Source organism: Schistocerca nitens, chromosome 11 (genome assembly GCF_023898315.1).
Source record: "Schistocerca nitens isolate TAMUIC-IGC-003100 chromosome 11, iqSchNite1.1, whole genome shotgun sequence".
Taxonomy (NCBI): Eukaryota; Metazoa; Arthropoda; class Insecta; order Orthoptera; family Acrididae; genus Schistocerca; species Schistocerca nitens.
The window spans coordinates 72,190,024-72,205,676 of NC_064624.1; positions in this window are offsets into that span (position 1 = coordinate 72,190,024).

Consider the following 15,653-nt stretch of genomic DNA (forward strand, 5'->3'; position numbering starts at 1 on the left):
ATCTGTTTGCAAGTTATTTGTAGGTATACATGTTGATCTGAGGTATGCTGATTAAACAGAAAGTGTAACTTATGAGTAATGAGTAATTCGTGTATCCAATTAGCTATCAAAGTCAAGTATGGTTGTACTTACATCAATATTTAGAAGCAGAATTCTTACACTGTGTAATGAATAATAAATATCAATATAGCTGATTTGGATTAATGTCAGTATAATAGGAATTATTATATTTTTCATCTGAGCATTAGCGATGGCAGTAAATATTTGGCAAAATGAAATGATCATTAATTTAAAATTTTCATTGGGTGACCACATTAGTTATGGCGATGCAAATAGTTATGTAAGACATATTTAGTGGTATAATGGAGCATTTAATATTATTGAATCTGTAGAGGTATGAGGAATTGTAAAATAAGTGCATACGTCAAGGTATAAATGTTATATTTTGTCTCATTTTCAATTTTGCTTGTGTTAAAGATTCAAATAAGTTGTGATTTTTCTTCCTTAACTGTTATTTGTATAGGGCATGTGAGTTATAAGTTAGTGTGATAGTAGTATGGACGACAGTAACCCTGCTGAAAGGACAGCATTCAACTAGTTTGTATTCTTGTCTTTGCTGTAGCAAGTTATAAAAGATTAACCAGTAACAAATATGTAATTAATGGGCCATAGAAACCTTTCAAAGTGAAGATTTTTGGTAATTGAATGTAAGATAAGTTTATAAAAATATTTACCATGCTATGTTAAGTAAGATAGATTGATGTTGTATAATGTTTCTGTAGGGGCAGTTTGCTACCGGAGTCAATAGCTATTATTTGTGATATTATGTAACTTTTCAGTATGTGAACCAGAACTTACGTTCCTCATTTTCATTTATATGCTATGTGATAACTTTTTCCTATTATTCTTTTTCGCCTGTGGCTACAAAGCAGGTTTTGAGGGCGGGGATGTAAGGGACCCTGATCCCACAAACATAGATGCTAGTATCCGACGCCCAGGTCGATAGTACAGAATTCGATTGTTAAGTGCTGCAGGAGGCAGTGAGACAAGTGTTGAGTGAGGAGTAGTATGAGAGAGTGTCGAGTGAAAAGGAGTGCTGGAGAGATGGGCAACAATGGTGGTCGAGTAAATTCACCGGAGTATGATGAGTGAGCGCGTCCCCCTGATCGTCGTGGGGTGGACCCTCATCGATACCTGGTCGCGAGTGATATGAAACCAGAAAGTGACAAGTGCCAAATTACGTGTTTCGCGTCAACCGCGTCGGCCAGCAACAACCATGGATTGCAGTGAGGATTGTTGTGAATGTTAATCATCAGCATTGCGTGTGACGAAGCACTGAAAATCAGCCACCAATAAAAAGATATAACTGTGATTACACGTGTAAGGCGAAGGTAGCAACTCCCTCAGGATTTGTATGTTCGTAGAAATATATATATAAGTTTGTACATCGCAACCTTTGTGGTCCTTAATAATAGACAACCTTTCATTCATTCCATTATTCAGTCTCAGATCAGCCGCATTTGGTTGAAATACTCCCGAAACCACAGCAGAAAAACCGATAACCTTTCATCCATTAAGCACACGGTCATATAATCATAATAATTAACGGTTTGGCGGCTCCGGAAAATTACACAAAATCCAGTACAGGTATTTAAACAGGGGTGTTTCACAATGCAAAGAAATCCGTGGGTGTGAGGCCCTGAGGTCCAGGTGGCAGAGGACGCAGTACGAGCGATTCGACGTTCTGGGAGACATTGATTCAAGAGAGTGCGCCGGCTTCCGATGCAAAGCACTTGCGCATTGATGGAAATTTTGAACTTTCAGAAGGAAATTTTCACTCTGCGGCGGAGTGTGCGCTGATATGAAACTTCCTGGCCGATTAAAACTGTTTGCCAGATCGTGAATCGAACACGAGACCTTTGCCTTTCGTGTGCAGGTGCTCTAAGGCTAAGGTCAGGAGTTCGAGTCCCAGTCCGGCACACAGATTTAATCGGACATGAAGTTTCATTCTTAACTTTCTTTTACACCCTCTGTAATGCTTATCGATGAACCGCTATGCGTAAGTTACAGCCGTTTGTTACCGCTGTAGCGAATATGAGTTGATGTGTACAGTGGACCCCATACCGTGTAGCTGCCCTCTCACGCCCTCTCGTAGCTTATTCACAGTGTGAGAATATACCTAGACTTATTCATTCTTTCATGATACATACTGATTTCTTATACTACACAGTTTAGTTTATTTTGTATGAAGCCATAATGTAGATTTTTTGTATATATTGTAGACAATAACGTAGTATGTACAGATCCTCCTGTGGTTTGTTGTTTTTTTTTTCCTTCCATGCAAATATTTCCTTATTTTAGTTCTTTTTCTTCCATTAGTTTTACTCATACAGTGTAAACCTCGTGTAAGTAGGCTTTTTAGGTTTTTATATTGGTAACGCGACGTAGCGCTCTGTATGAAAATCACTGGCTGTGCTGTGTGCAGTCTGAGGCTGGTCGGCATTGTTGCAATATTCGCCATTGTAGTGTTGGGCAGTTGGCTGTTAAAAGCGCGTAGCGTTCCGCAGTTGGAGGTGAGCTGCCAACAGTGGTGGATGTGGGGAAGTGAGATGGCGAATTTTGGAGAGCGGATGATCTGGACGTGTGTACATCAGAAACAGTACGTTTGTAAGTAGGATGTAATGAACGGATATATATATATATATATTATGATTTTTGAACACTATTAAGGTAAATACATTGTTTGTTCTCTATCAAAATCTTTCATTTGCTAACTATGCCTATCAGTAGTTTCAATCTTTTATTTAGCTGGCAGTAGTGGCGCTCGCTGTATTGCAGTAGTTCGAGTAACGAAGATTTTCCAGAGGTAAGTGATTTGTGAAACGTATAGGTTAATGTTAGTCAGGGCCATTCTTTGTAGGGATTATTGAAAGTCAGATTGCGTTGCGCTAAAAAAATATTGTCTCAGTTTAGTGTTCACCAGAATAGGTAAAGAGCGAAATGTCTGAATATGTTCAGTTTTGCTCAGCTGTTTGAAAATCAAATAATGTAAGAGATTTATCAGCACAGTAATTCAATAATTTCTCTAAAGGGACGTTTCATATGTCGACCCTTAGCCGAGGATACCTCACTGGAATCTTCTGATTTTTTTCTTGTAGTTTGTGTAATTAGTGTAGCTATTGTTTATTGCTAGTGCGTAATCATAGAGAGAATTTCCTTTGTAGTTGTAGTTTTTCATTGTTGTACAGTAAAACAGTTGTGGCATGCATGTAGATTTGCACCAAGTATTTCGCAGCTGCACTTGCAATTAACTAGTTATTATTTTCAGTGCTATGTTGATGTGTTTTCTTATTTTGCTCTTCAAATTGTGCTTTTCTGTGTTATCGTATGAAACATTGTGTCAATAATGGCGTGTGAAAAACGTAACACTAGGCTCCAAAGTAAACTGAGGAATAGTAGTGACCACGAGCGTAGCTTATCAGCACCAATGTGTAATGAATTAACAGACATTCAAAGTGGTAATTTGGTAATTGTGCATAGGGACATGGAGTGGGCGGCAAATAATGGCGTGGACAGTGAAAATATTAGTGAACAGGGAAGCATTATCGATCGATCGGTCGGCAACAGCTCGCCTCAGGAATCCGGAATGACAGGACACAATCTTGCAAATACTGTAGATTCAGGTTTAGGGTCCTCACCGTTTTCTCAAATAAGTCAAGACACATTTTCAGCTTGTAAAAATGTGAATGTTACCGGTGCAAATTCACTGCCGAAAAGCATTGAGGAACACGTTTCAGACACCAGTGCATTGTTATTACAATTAATACAACAAATGAGACAAACACAGCAAAGCTTCAAAAGTTAGACACAATGGAACAAAATCTTCAAAGGTTAGACACCACGCTTGAACAAACAGGTGAAGATTTAACTACTGAGTTACATAAAATCTAATCGAAATGTCAAAAAGTGTGTAATGACGTAAAAACACAAATTTGTGAGCATTTCCAACCTATTTCTTCGCGGCATGAAAATACATTACAGAATCACGAAGCAGCCATAAAAGAACTGCAAACTATTGTTCATGAAAATCATGAGACCTTGCAAGCTAAGATTGACTCAGTTGCATCTACCGATTCGGTTACGCAACTTGCAAAAACTCAGGAAAACTTAAAGGACACAGTAGATACGATTTCAACACACATGGACACTCTGAAACTTGGTTCAGAAAAACACACTGAGGAAATAAGTTCACTATCGGAGAAAGTAACCGAACTTTCGGATCAGTTCACTAACTTATCTACAAAGGTGAATGATGATCTAAATGACACAAGACCTGTAGCCTTCACTGACACAGAAGAGTACGAACAAATCAGGAAATTCAAACAAAATCAGAATCAAATTAATACGCAACACCAAAGGAGACACTCGGGCTCCAATACGGGAAGAGGGACACAGAAATACGGAACAGCCACAAAATAATAACACGGGGCACTTCGGAAATTATGAAAGAAATTGGCAAGGTACACCGAATTTTGAGATGGAACCGCCGAAACGACGTAACAGTGACCGACATGCGACTCGCCGACATGATGATTTTGACTATAAGCTGTTAATTACTACACGTAAATTCAAAACATTTAAGAATTCCGAAAACGACATTCATCCACAAGCGTGGCTTCATGAATTCTCTCATTGTTTTCCTCCGAACTGGTTATTAGAGTACAAATTAGAATTTATGTGTGGCTACTTAGAGAATGAACCAGCTGTAAGAATGCGATTGGTCATTCACAATTGCCACAGTGAAGGAGAATTTTATCATGCTTTCCTCTCGGCCTATTGGTCTCAAGCCACACAAGGCCAAGAATAAACATAACATCATAATGATGAAACATTTTGAACAATCTGAATTTTCCAGTCTTATGAAATATTTTGAAGACATGTTGCACAAGAATCAGTACCTGTCAAACCCATACAGCACCTCAGAACTCATCCACATTTGCTTAATCAAATTGCCTGAACATTTACGACATATTATTTTGTCAGGACGCTGCAAAGACGACGTTGAAGCTTTTCGGGGACTGGAAACTGACACTGACAATCGCAGAAAGCGACAACAGGAGCACAACAATTACAGGTCACATCCGCCACAATTCCGCGATGACAGAAATAATAAATGGACACGACAAGGCTATTCTTACAACGTAAATCAAGACCAAAACAGACACCACCCGTATGACAACCGTTGACAGAGTAGTAATAATTACAGGGAAAGATCACCTCTCCACGGTAGTGACTATCACAGAGACAATCAGAGAAAGAGACAATATGGGAACCAAAATAATTATTATCAAGGGAGACAGAATAACTTCAGACGGAACGGTCCAGCGCACAGTTACGATTCAGGGAGAAATTCTCCACCACGTGACTGACGAGAAAGAAACTATAGAATCTACTGACATGACGACAGACGATATGATCGTAACGACAGACCTGAATTGCACTAGAACTTGTGGGATCAAACAGGGCAGGGCCCTCTCGACAAGGTGAATTTGTAGAAGTTAGGTCTCCTAATCCTAATAACGATGTGCGCCAACAAAGAGACAGACAATGACTTGCTCTGCAGGCAGCAGCGTGCGCCGGCTGGCTCAGGGAAAAATAAAATAGACGCTAACCTTGAGCAAAGTTCCAGTATCCTTTACCGATGAACCATATACCACATGATAATTCCGTTGAAGCTGGAGCTCTGCATAGTAGGAAGAGTAAAGGCTTGCACCACATTTCACACGTAAAACCATTTATTGAAAGATAATCTGCTTTTTAACTTAGTCTTTGCCATAAAATTTTTCACTTCACGCTACTAGTACAATTTGTCACACTGAGAAACTGTTAACATGCAATAATGTTTTGAAGTTAACTATCCAGTCTAGATCTTAGGGAACATATTTAAACAGCAATTACCATTGCATTGTGATAGTGAACAAAGGACACAGTGTTACTGTGTGTGTACATTATTGCTTGTTAGTTGCACGATTACGTAACGACTATAAGGCTCACATACTTAAAACATATACCAGTACTGCTAATGAGATTTTAATGCTACATTTGTTTTACTTGAAAATATATTATGGATTTAAAGTGTTTTCTGAGAGTTATCAGATGACTCAGTGGTTAGTTTGTTTAACAGCTACATGATTATATCACGATGCTACTAATGAGTGACACAATTTATATTATTGCTTTTGCGCTGTATCTGTTTTATACCTGCACAGTTTTTCTGAATTCTTCTGGAAAGGAATATATGTCTTAGTAGTAACTTTTGTGGTATAGCTACAATGAGACAGCCTTTTCTGTAGCACAACAATGCATTACAATACAGTACTTACTTCATCACGGCAATAAGCATAACTACTATGATATCTATACGTATAGCAATTCACTTTGTTTATTACGAGGTAAGTACATTGACTTCTACAGAACTTTGCTTACGGACAACGATAATTACGACTCTTGGCAAATTTTTTACCCTTAGTATTTGAGTGATTGATTTTGTACTTAAAACATTTATGTTTAGAGATTTTTGAATTACAATGATACAAAGGTTTTACACGATACATTTCATCCCATTGCTGTAATCTGTAACACCTGAGGGTATAATTACATTAATCCTCAGGGGGGTATACGTCTACTTTGTGTACCATATGTTTGGCAAGCACGAGCCCTAGCTAATATGGTATTTTCTTATAAAGCTTCACACATCGGTACCATGTTTCTCTAACACATAAATTACACAGCTATCTGATCATTTAACTGAGAGACAAAAAATTTTTTTACTACGTCAGTGACAGATGTTGACGCAATTATACAGTTGGATAACTTCACACTTATGAAATTGTATTTTGTCTGTACTTTGTGAACTCTTCATATTTTTTCAGAGCCATTGTGATACTATGAGAGCTTTGAATGATATGTTTGGTATGGGATCATGATTTTAAAGTACGTTTGAGGTAGTTGACACTATTGAAATGAACAGAGAATTTTTCTTAAGTTTTGACATTATTGCAGAAAGCTACGACGTTTTTGAGATTTGACTGAGGTGTTGTGATGTTATTTTTACGACGACGATGTGTATTATGGTGTTGCGGTATGTTTATGATCAATAAGTTATATGAGGAATTTGATTATTCTATGTACACTCCTGGAAATTGAAATAAGAACACCGTGAATTCATTGTCCCAGGAAGGGGAAACTTTATTGACACATTCCTGGGGTCAGATACATCACATGATCACACTGACAGAACCACAGGCACATAGACACAGGCAACAGAGCATGCACAATGTCGGCACTAGTACAGTGTATATCCACCTTTCGCAGCAATGCAGGCTGCTATTCTCCCATGGAGACGATCGTAGAGATGCTGGATGTAGTCCTGTGGAACGGCTTGCCATGCCATTTCCTCCTGGCGCCTCAGTTGGACCAGCGTTCGTGCTGGACGTGCAGACCACGTGAGACGACGCTTCATCCAGTCCCAAACATGCTCAATGGGGGACAGATCCGGGGATCTTGCTGGCCAGGGTAGTTGACTTACACCTTCTAGAGCACGTTGGGTGGCACGGGATACATGCGGACGTGCATTGTCCTGTTGGAACAGCAAGTTCCCTTGCCGGTCTAGGAATGGTAGAACGATGGGTTCGATGACGGTTTGGATGTACCGTGCACTATTCAGTGTCCCCTCGACGATCACCAGTGTTGTACGGCCAGTGTAGGAGATCGCTCCCCACACCATGATGCCGGGTGTTGGCCCTGTGTGCCTCGGTCGTATGCAGTCCTGATTGTGGCGCTCACCTGCACGGCGCCAAACATGCATACGACCATCATTGGCACCAAGCCAGAAGCGACTCTCATCGCTGAAGACGACACGTCTCCATTCGTCCCTCCATTCACGCCTGTCGCGACACCACTGGAGGCGGGCTGCACGATGTTGGGGCGTGAGCGGAAGACGGCCTAATGGTGTGCGGGACCGTAGCCCAGCTTCATGGAGACGGTTGCGAATGGTCCTCGCCGATACCCCAGGAGCAACAGTGTCCCTAATTTGCTGGGAAGTGGCGGTGCGGTTCCCTACGGCACTGCGTAGGATCCTACGGTCTTGGCGTGCATCCGTGCATCGCTGCGGTCCGGTCCCAGGTCGACGGGCACGTGCACCTTCCGCCGACCACTGGCGACAACATCGATGTACTGTGGAGACCTCACGCCCAACGTGTTGAGCAATTCGGCAGTACGTCCACCTGGCCTCCCGCATGCCCACTATACGCCCTCGCTCAAAGTCCGTCAACTGCACATACGGTTCACGTCCACGCTGTCGCGGCATGCTACCAGTGTTAAAGACTGCGATGGAGCTCCGTATGCCACAGCAAACTGGCTGACACTGACGGCGGCGGTGCACAAATGCTGCGCAGCTAGCGCCATTCGACGGCCAACACTGCGGTTCCTGGTGTGCCAGCTGTGCCGTGCGTGTGATCATTGCTTGTACAGCCCTCTCACAGTGTCCGGAGCAAGTATGGTGGGTCTGACACACCGGTGTCAATGTGTTCTTTTTTCCATATCCAGAAGTGTATTTATTATGATGAAATATTGAAGAAGTGTCGACGAATATGTATATGTGTAGTACGGTAAGGAATAATGAGTAGTGGTTAGGGACTCTGGCTTGTGATAAAGGATGTTGGAAACTAAGAATCGTACTTTAAGAGTTACGAAATGTGTGTAAATGCGTGAATGTATCACAATGCCGGCGAAATTTTTTGAACACTTATATTTATAGGATATTGTCTCTACACATTTGTAACGCAAATTCTCGACCTGTGAAATTTCTTTGTATGAGACTGTCACTGTAGTGCAAACTGGTGTCGTAAATATTTCTGTAAGAAAGCCAGGTCACCTTGACGTAATGCACTATAAGCACCCAGCTGCATGACAGTTGCCTGGAAAAAAGCCATTAGTGTGTGCCTTTCTGAGGCACAGGTGGAGAAAAAAGGAGGACATTAACCTCGCTATTCACATTCCTTCGTAGAAAGCATCGCAAATACGACATGCTCGAACTTGAAAACATATGATTACACTGTGGAGCTCTTAATTTATGATATTTACTAAAATGCCTAATGAAATGATGAGAAACATTTTACATCTATTGTCTTTGTGGTTGAGAGATTGCTCATTTTGTTTAATATCTAGTTTCTTGCTGCACTGCAGCATTGGTTAAAATAAAATTTTATAGATGTACTAATATAAATATTTTATGCCTACAGATCCAGTAAATAATAACTTTATGATCTACTTCAAAAAAATGAGGGAGCACAAAAAGACATTTCCCTTCACAGGAATTCCATACATAATTTTTGTCAATGACTGGGTAACTTATTTAGTAGTGTAAGTTAAGGTGATGCATCTCCCTAGTGTTAAGATCTGACATATCTTTACTCTAATATTTTTTTGCTTGAGCTTTGTCATGTTTAGATTATTGCATTTGCTGCTGCTATTTGCCAGGCATAGTGCTACTGAATTTCACTTTGTATTACTCTGTTAAGCTAGTTTTACTACTGATTTATTTTTCTTGTTGCTGCACATTGGCTCATATTAGTTGTAATGTTGCATTTGCTCTCCTAATTTAGATATACTGTTGCTTGCTTTGCCAATTTACATTTTTTTGTCATTGCTGTTTGTATTAATTGTTTTGTGCTGCTGCATTGCCTTGTCCTTTAGTTTATGCATCTGAGCGCAGTAGATTTAAGTTAGCTTAAGATGGTGTAGGCTATATAAGAGAACGAGTTGTGATGAATTGGAAGAAATGCATTGAGAAGCTATGAGAAAATGCTTTGTCCAAAAAAGGACTTTGAAAGAGGATATGAACAAAAAAGTAGGGTTTAGGGACAACAGGTTTAGGTAGGATTTTCTTGGAAATTATAGATGAGGTAAGATAATGGAAACAAATGTTGAAATAAGAGGAAAGATCTATGGAATGAAGTTTTGGGTTGGACTGCAGTACCAAATGTCACACTGAAAACAAACTGTGTCCTGTCCTTTTGTATCATTCCTCTATGTGTTTGTGTACCCTTGTGTATTTGTGTTCTTCCTGTCTTTATGTGTTTATCTGATAAGACTTATGTTGTAGAATTTTTCAAATACTCAGTTACATTCACTATGATGAGGAATACTGTTATCCTCAAATATAATTTCCATTAATAATGTGTCATTTTCTTTGTAAAGATGTTTACACATTATTAATTCTGTTCTGTTTCAATTCTCATGTGTGAAATTAATGTTTCAAAAACCATTCTCATTATTTTATTTATTTACCTATGTCATAATTCCTGTAACACTGATGTATATGTCTATTTCTATTCTTTTGTAAAGTCTGTGTTACTACAAATGTTATCTGTATTGTTATTTTCTTTAGTGATATATTTTGTACCTTTGTAATTGTATTCTTATGTTGTAAATTTATATTTGTATAGACACCAGTTCTTCAAATTAAGAATCATTTCATTTTATATATTTCTGTTGGTCATAGTATATGCAGAATATGTGAAAAAGGGGACTCATAGTGTTTGTACATGTGTTAATAATACAGCAAGGGACTGGCTAACAGCATTGCTGGTTCTAAGGACAATTAAAAAAAACTTTGTGAGTGCACAAGTGGTGGTTTATGGACTTGCTATATTCTCCGCAAGACTCTTCGATGGTGATTGTGCACCTGCACTGTCGCAACGGATGGCTGCTAGCCATCTCTACAATGACTACAGTGGGTCTACACCTTTTCTGACTCACCAGTACCATTATTTCTACAAGGACTGCAGTGGGTCTGCACCTCTGGTGGTCTACCAATACCATAATCTCTACCAGGAATACAGTGGGTCTGCTCTGTGATGACCTACCTACCAACATTCTGCAAAACTTCGACTGACTCTGCTGTGGGTTTGCTCTGTTGTGGCCTATTACCTGTCTGCATGTCAAGAGTCAGGACTGTCTTTCCATTGGAAGGACAACACTACTTCTTCAAGACTGCATGGAAATCCACAACTTCCGTGTGCATTCTCTTTTACTGCTCAGACTTTGAGAAAAAGAAACACTGCAATGTTACTGTGATGAATGATCAGGACTGTCTTTATGGTCTGTGAAGTAAATTTAGCTTTTGACCAACATTGTATCAATAAATGTGTGCCTTTGATTTCTTTGTTATTGTAATTATGAAAAATTTTTCAAATCTGTATTGACCACTTCCCAAAACAATTTGTTAAATTTTTTGTGGGGAGCATGGGGGCTATGTAAGTAGGCTGTTTAAGTTTTTATATTGGTTACACCACATAGCACTCTGTATGAAAATTACTGGCTGTGCTGTGTGCAGTCTGAGGCTGGTCGGCATTGTTGTAATATTCGCCATTGTAGTGTTGGGCAGTTGGCTGTCAAAAGCGCGTAGTGTTGCGCAGTTGGAGGTGAGCCACTAGCAGTGGTGGATGTGGGGAAGTGAGATGACGGATTTTTGAGTGCGGATGATCTGGATGTGTGTCCATCAGAAACAGTACATTTGTAAGAATGGATGTAATGAACTTACATATATATATATATATATATATATATATATATATATATATATATATATATATATATAATTTCTTGATTTTTGAACACTATTAAGGTAAATACATTGTTTGTTCTCTATCAAAATCTTTCATTTGCTAACTATGCCTATCAGTAGTTAGTACCTTCAATAGTTTGAATCTTTTATTTAGCTGGCAGTAGTGGTGCTCGCTGTATTGCAGTAGTTCGAGTAACGAAGATTTTTGTGAGGTAAGTGATTTGTGAAACGTATAGGTTAATGTTAGTCAGGGCCATTCTTTTGTAGGGATTTTTGAAAGTCAGATTGCGTTGCGCTAAAAAAATATTGTGTCAGTTTAGTGTTGATCAGAATAGGTAAAGAGCGAAATGTTTGAGTACGTTCAGTTTTGCTCAGCTGTTTGAAAATCAAATAATGTAAGAGATTTATCAGCACAGTAATTCAATAATTTTTCTAAGGGGACGTTTCACTCGGTATTTATTTCAGCAATCATTTTAGATTCATAATCTTTCGGAATGTATTCTACTTGGTGTACAGATACTAATGCTAGTGTGTTAAGCAGCGTGTTGGACTTGTTTTGCCTTCGCCCATGCGCTGAGGTCACTGTCCTGCGATTCAGCTCTCGCATTATCCCTCATCGTAATACTACTTCGCTTATGTGCCCCCACCTCATTTATCAATTTGCGGTTGGAGGGTGTATGTAGTTTAGTAGTGAATTGGCATCATGATGATTTAATTCAGCTTATTACTTATTTCAAAACACACTTTTGTCAGTGAAGAAAAACTTAAATAACTAATGAATTATGTAATTTCTATTTACACATATGAATAGGAAGGGAGAAACTTATTATAAAGCTAAGCGACCGTCTTTCATATTTTATAGTGAAATATGTTCTCTATACTTAAACACACTAACTTCGTGAGATGGTCTAACCTTTTGTCAAACCCATTCAATGTATAAACTCTTTTAGATACCTGTGTGCTTAAAGGCTCTTGTCTTTTCCGCTTATAGGGTCAGTCAATCTATATACCCTGGATAAGGGACTTGTGTAGTTGCAAATGGACCAGTGTATAAGAGTTTCCACTTGTGGCCAAATTTCAGATCTTTGGTAGACTTTGGGTGCATGCACAACATACTTCTTGTCCTATATGGAATTGTAAAGCGCGCCCTAATCTTTTGTCATAAGGCTTTTATCCCTGTTCGGGCTTATCTCCTAGAGAAATCAAGGCTTGGCGTATTTTTCTTCAAATGACATATATCCCTTAGGTACTTTAGGAAGTATTTTTTCCCACTCATCCATTTCTCATTTCTTAAACTGAGACGCCCTGCTAAACCTGCAGGACGGGACAGATACTTTAAGTTGTGGAAAGGGGCCAAAATAAGCGGCTGTCAGTTACACTCGAACATACAACCTTTTATTTGATCAAACATTACCAGAGCCCAGAAAAATTAAAAAAAACACACACCTTTAGTTTTGGAACGTAATTAGCGGCTGAAAGCACCGTACAACCTCATGCCTTAAGGGCAAGACCACTTTAAAACGGCTGAAAGCTAATAACTTAAAGCTAAACCAAAATCAGAAATTTAAAAGGCGAAGCCTTATCTTGAAACAGTTCCTTAATTAGTCTGAAGGCCCTAAGAATCTGACACTTTAAGAACAAACAACCTAAATTCAAAATCGGCTGAAGGCCCAGCACTTCCGACTCAATAACATTAATTTTAAAAATGCCAAAGGCTTTACGTAAAACAGTTCCTAAATAAGGCTGAAGGCCCAAACCATCTGACGCCTTATGGGCAAAACAACCTTAATAAAAAAATCATAAACATTAATTCGGTTTGGGCAAAACCTGTCGATGTATGTGGCAAGTTATTAGTGGTTTGCTGAAATGGTTACACGAAATCGATCCATTTAACATGTTTCTGTAGTGTGTAGCAGCATATCAATCAATAAAACTCCTTAAACACCTTTCTATGGGACTTGCTTTGGGGTGGAATCGTTATAACAGTATGCGTTTTATTTTATTTGTCGATTTGAATCCCTTCCATCTCTTAGGTGCGAAGTATGATGCAATTGTCATTTACCAGTGTCTGTCGCTTCCCTACTTTCGGAAGATAGTCATCCATGATTCTTCTAATAATTGAACCGGCGGTCACTGACCTCAGTGCATACAATTAATACGCCTGGGAGAAACATCATAGAAGGCAATGACATCCTCTTTTCCTTTTGAATAACGACCGACAGCATCCAATGATTCTAAATCTAAAGGTTTTGTGGGAACTATTGGAAGTAGTTCAAGTAATTTTCGTTTGTTGGAGTGTTTGGTCGTCTGACAAGTAATACTTTCTCGAATTACTTGGAGAACTCTACGCCGCATATTGCAGTAGCAGCAGTAGGTGTTTTATCTTATCAGTGAATTTAAAAACAAAATATCGACGCCGTACGTTGTGAGTGTGAAGAATGAATTCACCTACAAACTTTTCAGGTAAGAATACGGAGCAGCGTTCTTGGTTACGTATATGTCACTGAAACCGTACTCCTTTATATAGAGTATAAATTTTTTTAAGTTGTTATCATCTTCTCCTTCACATAGTTTGAGTCTTACCTTTTTCAGGCTCGGGTCTTCTTGCAATTGCTCCAGGCTATTGTGCATTTTTAGGTAATAGGGTGGTGTGTTTTGTCTTGCATAAGTAGGACGCAGATTTCAGAAACCTGTTTGGCGAATTCTAAAAATTCCATTAATCCTTGGGGTAGCCTCGACAAGGCGCCAGAAATTACGTTTTGTTTACATTTGATGTGCACTATCTCGAAACTGAATTCCTGCGACCAAAGACACCACCTCGCTATACATCTGTGCAACAGTTTACAAGTCAACAGAAAAGAAAGTCCTTGCTAGTCGCAGTACTTTGTTGTGTTTTCCCCGCAAATGATAACCGAATTTCTTAAAAGCTCACACTATAGAGAGAGCTTCGAGCTCCGTTACTGAATATGATCGCTCACATTCAGTAAGAGTTCTGTTTGCAAAACTAATTATCTTGGGTGTTGGTTGTCCCGGTGATTTGGAATAGGCATGACACGAGACGCCGGACACATCAGTGCTTAAACAAAACTCTTGTCACATGTCTTGCTGATTCAATATATTTGCATTGAGCAAAGCTCCTGTTACATTTACAACGTCAGTTTGACATTGATTGGTCCATATCCATTGGTTATCCATGGAAATCGCTGTTCAGCCACTGGTCAGAAATAAATTTTCTAAAGAAAGACATCAAGTCCAAGTAAGCTCTGACGTTTTTTTTGTTCTGAGGGGGACGGGGGAATTGATTGCATCTAGTGTCCGCGGATCTGGCAAAAGTACTGTGTGGTGATACGATTCGTGCTAGGAATTTGACCTTTTCCTTACCTAATTCAGTATACTTCTTGTACCAAAAGTCGTAAATGGTCTCCTCAGGTAGGCGTTGCAGTTAGAAAGTCGTTTATTAAGTAGTTCTTGACCTAAAACTACACTATGTGATTAAAAGTATCCGGATACCTGGCTGAAAATGATTTATAAGTTCGTGGCGCCCTCCATCGGTAATACTAGAATTCAATATGGTGTTAGCCCACCCTTAGCCTTCATGACAGCTTCCACTCTCGCAGGCATACGTTCAATCAGGTGCAGGAAAGATGGCAGCCCATTCTTGATGGAGTGTTGCACTGAGGAGATGTATCGATGTCGGTCGGTGAGGCCTGGCACGAAGTCGGCGTTCCAAAACGTCCCAGAGGTGTTGTATGGGATTCAGGTCAGGACTCTGTGCAGGCCAGTCAATTACAGTTATTGTCATGCAATCACTCCGCCACAGGCCGTGCACTATGAACAGGTGCTCGATCGTGTTGAAAGATGCAGTCGCCATCCCCGAATTGCTCTTCAACAGTGGGAACCAAATAGGTGCTTAAAACATCAATGTAGGCCTTTGCCGTGATAGTGCCATGCAAAACAACAAGGAGTGCAAGCAACCTCCATGAAAAACACCACTACACCATAACACCACTGCCTCCAAATTGTA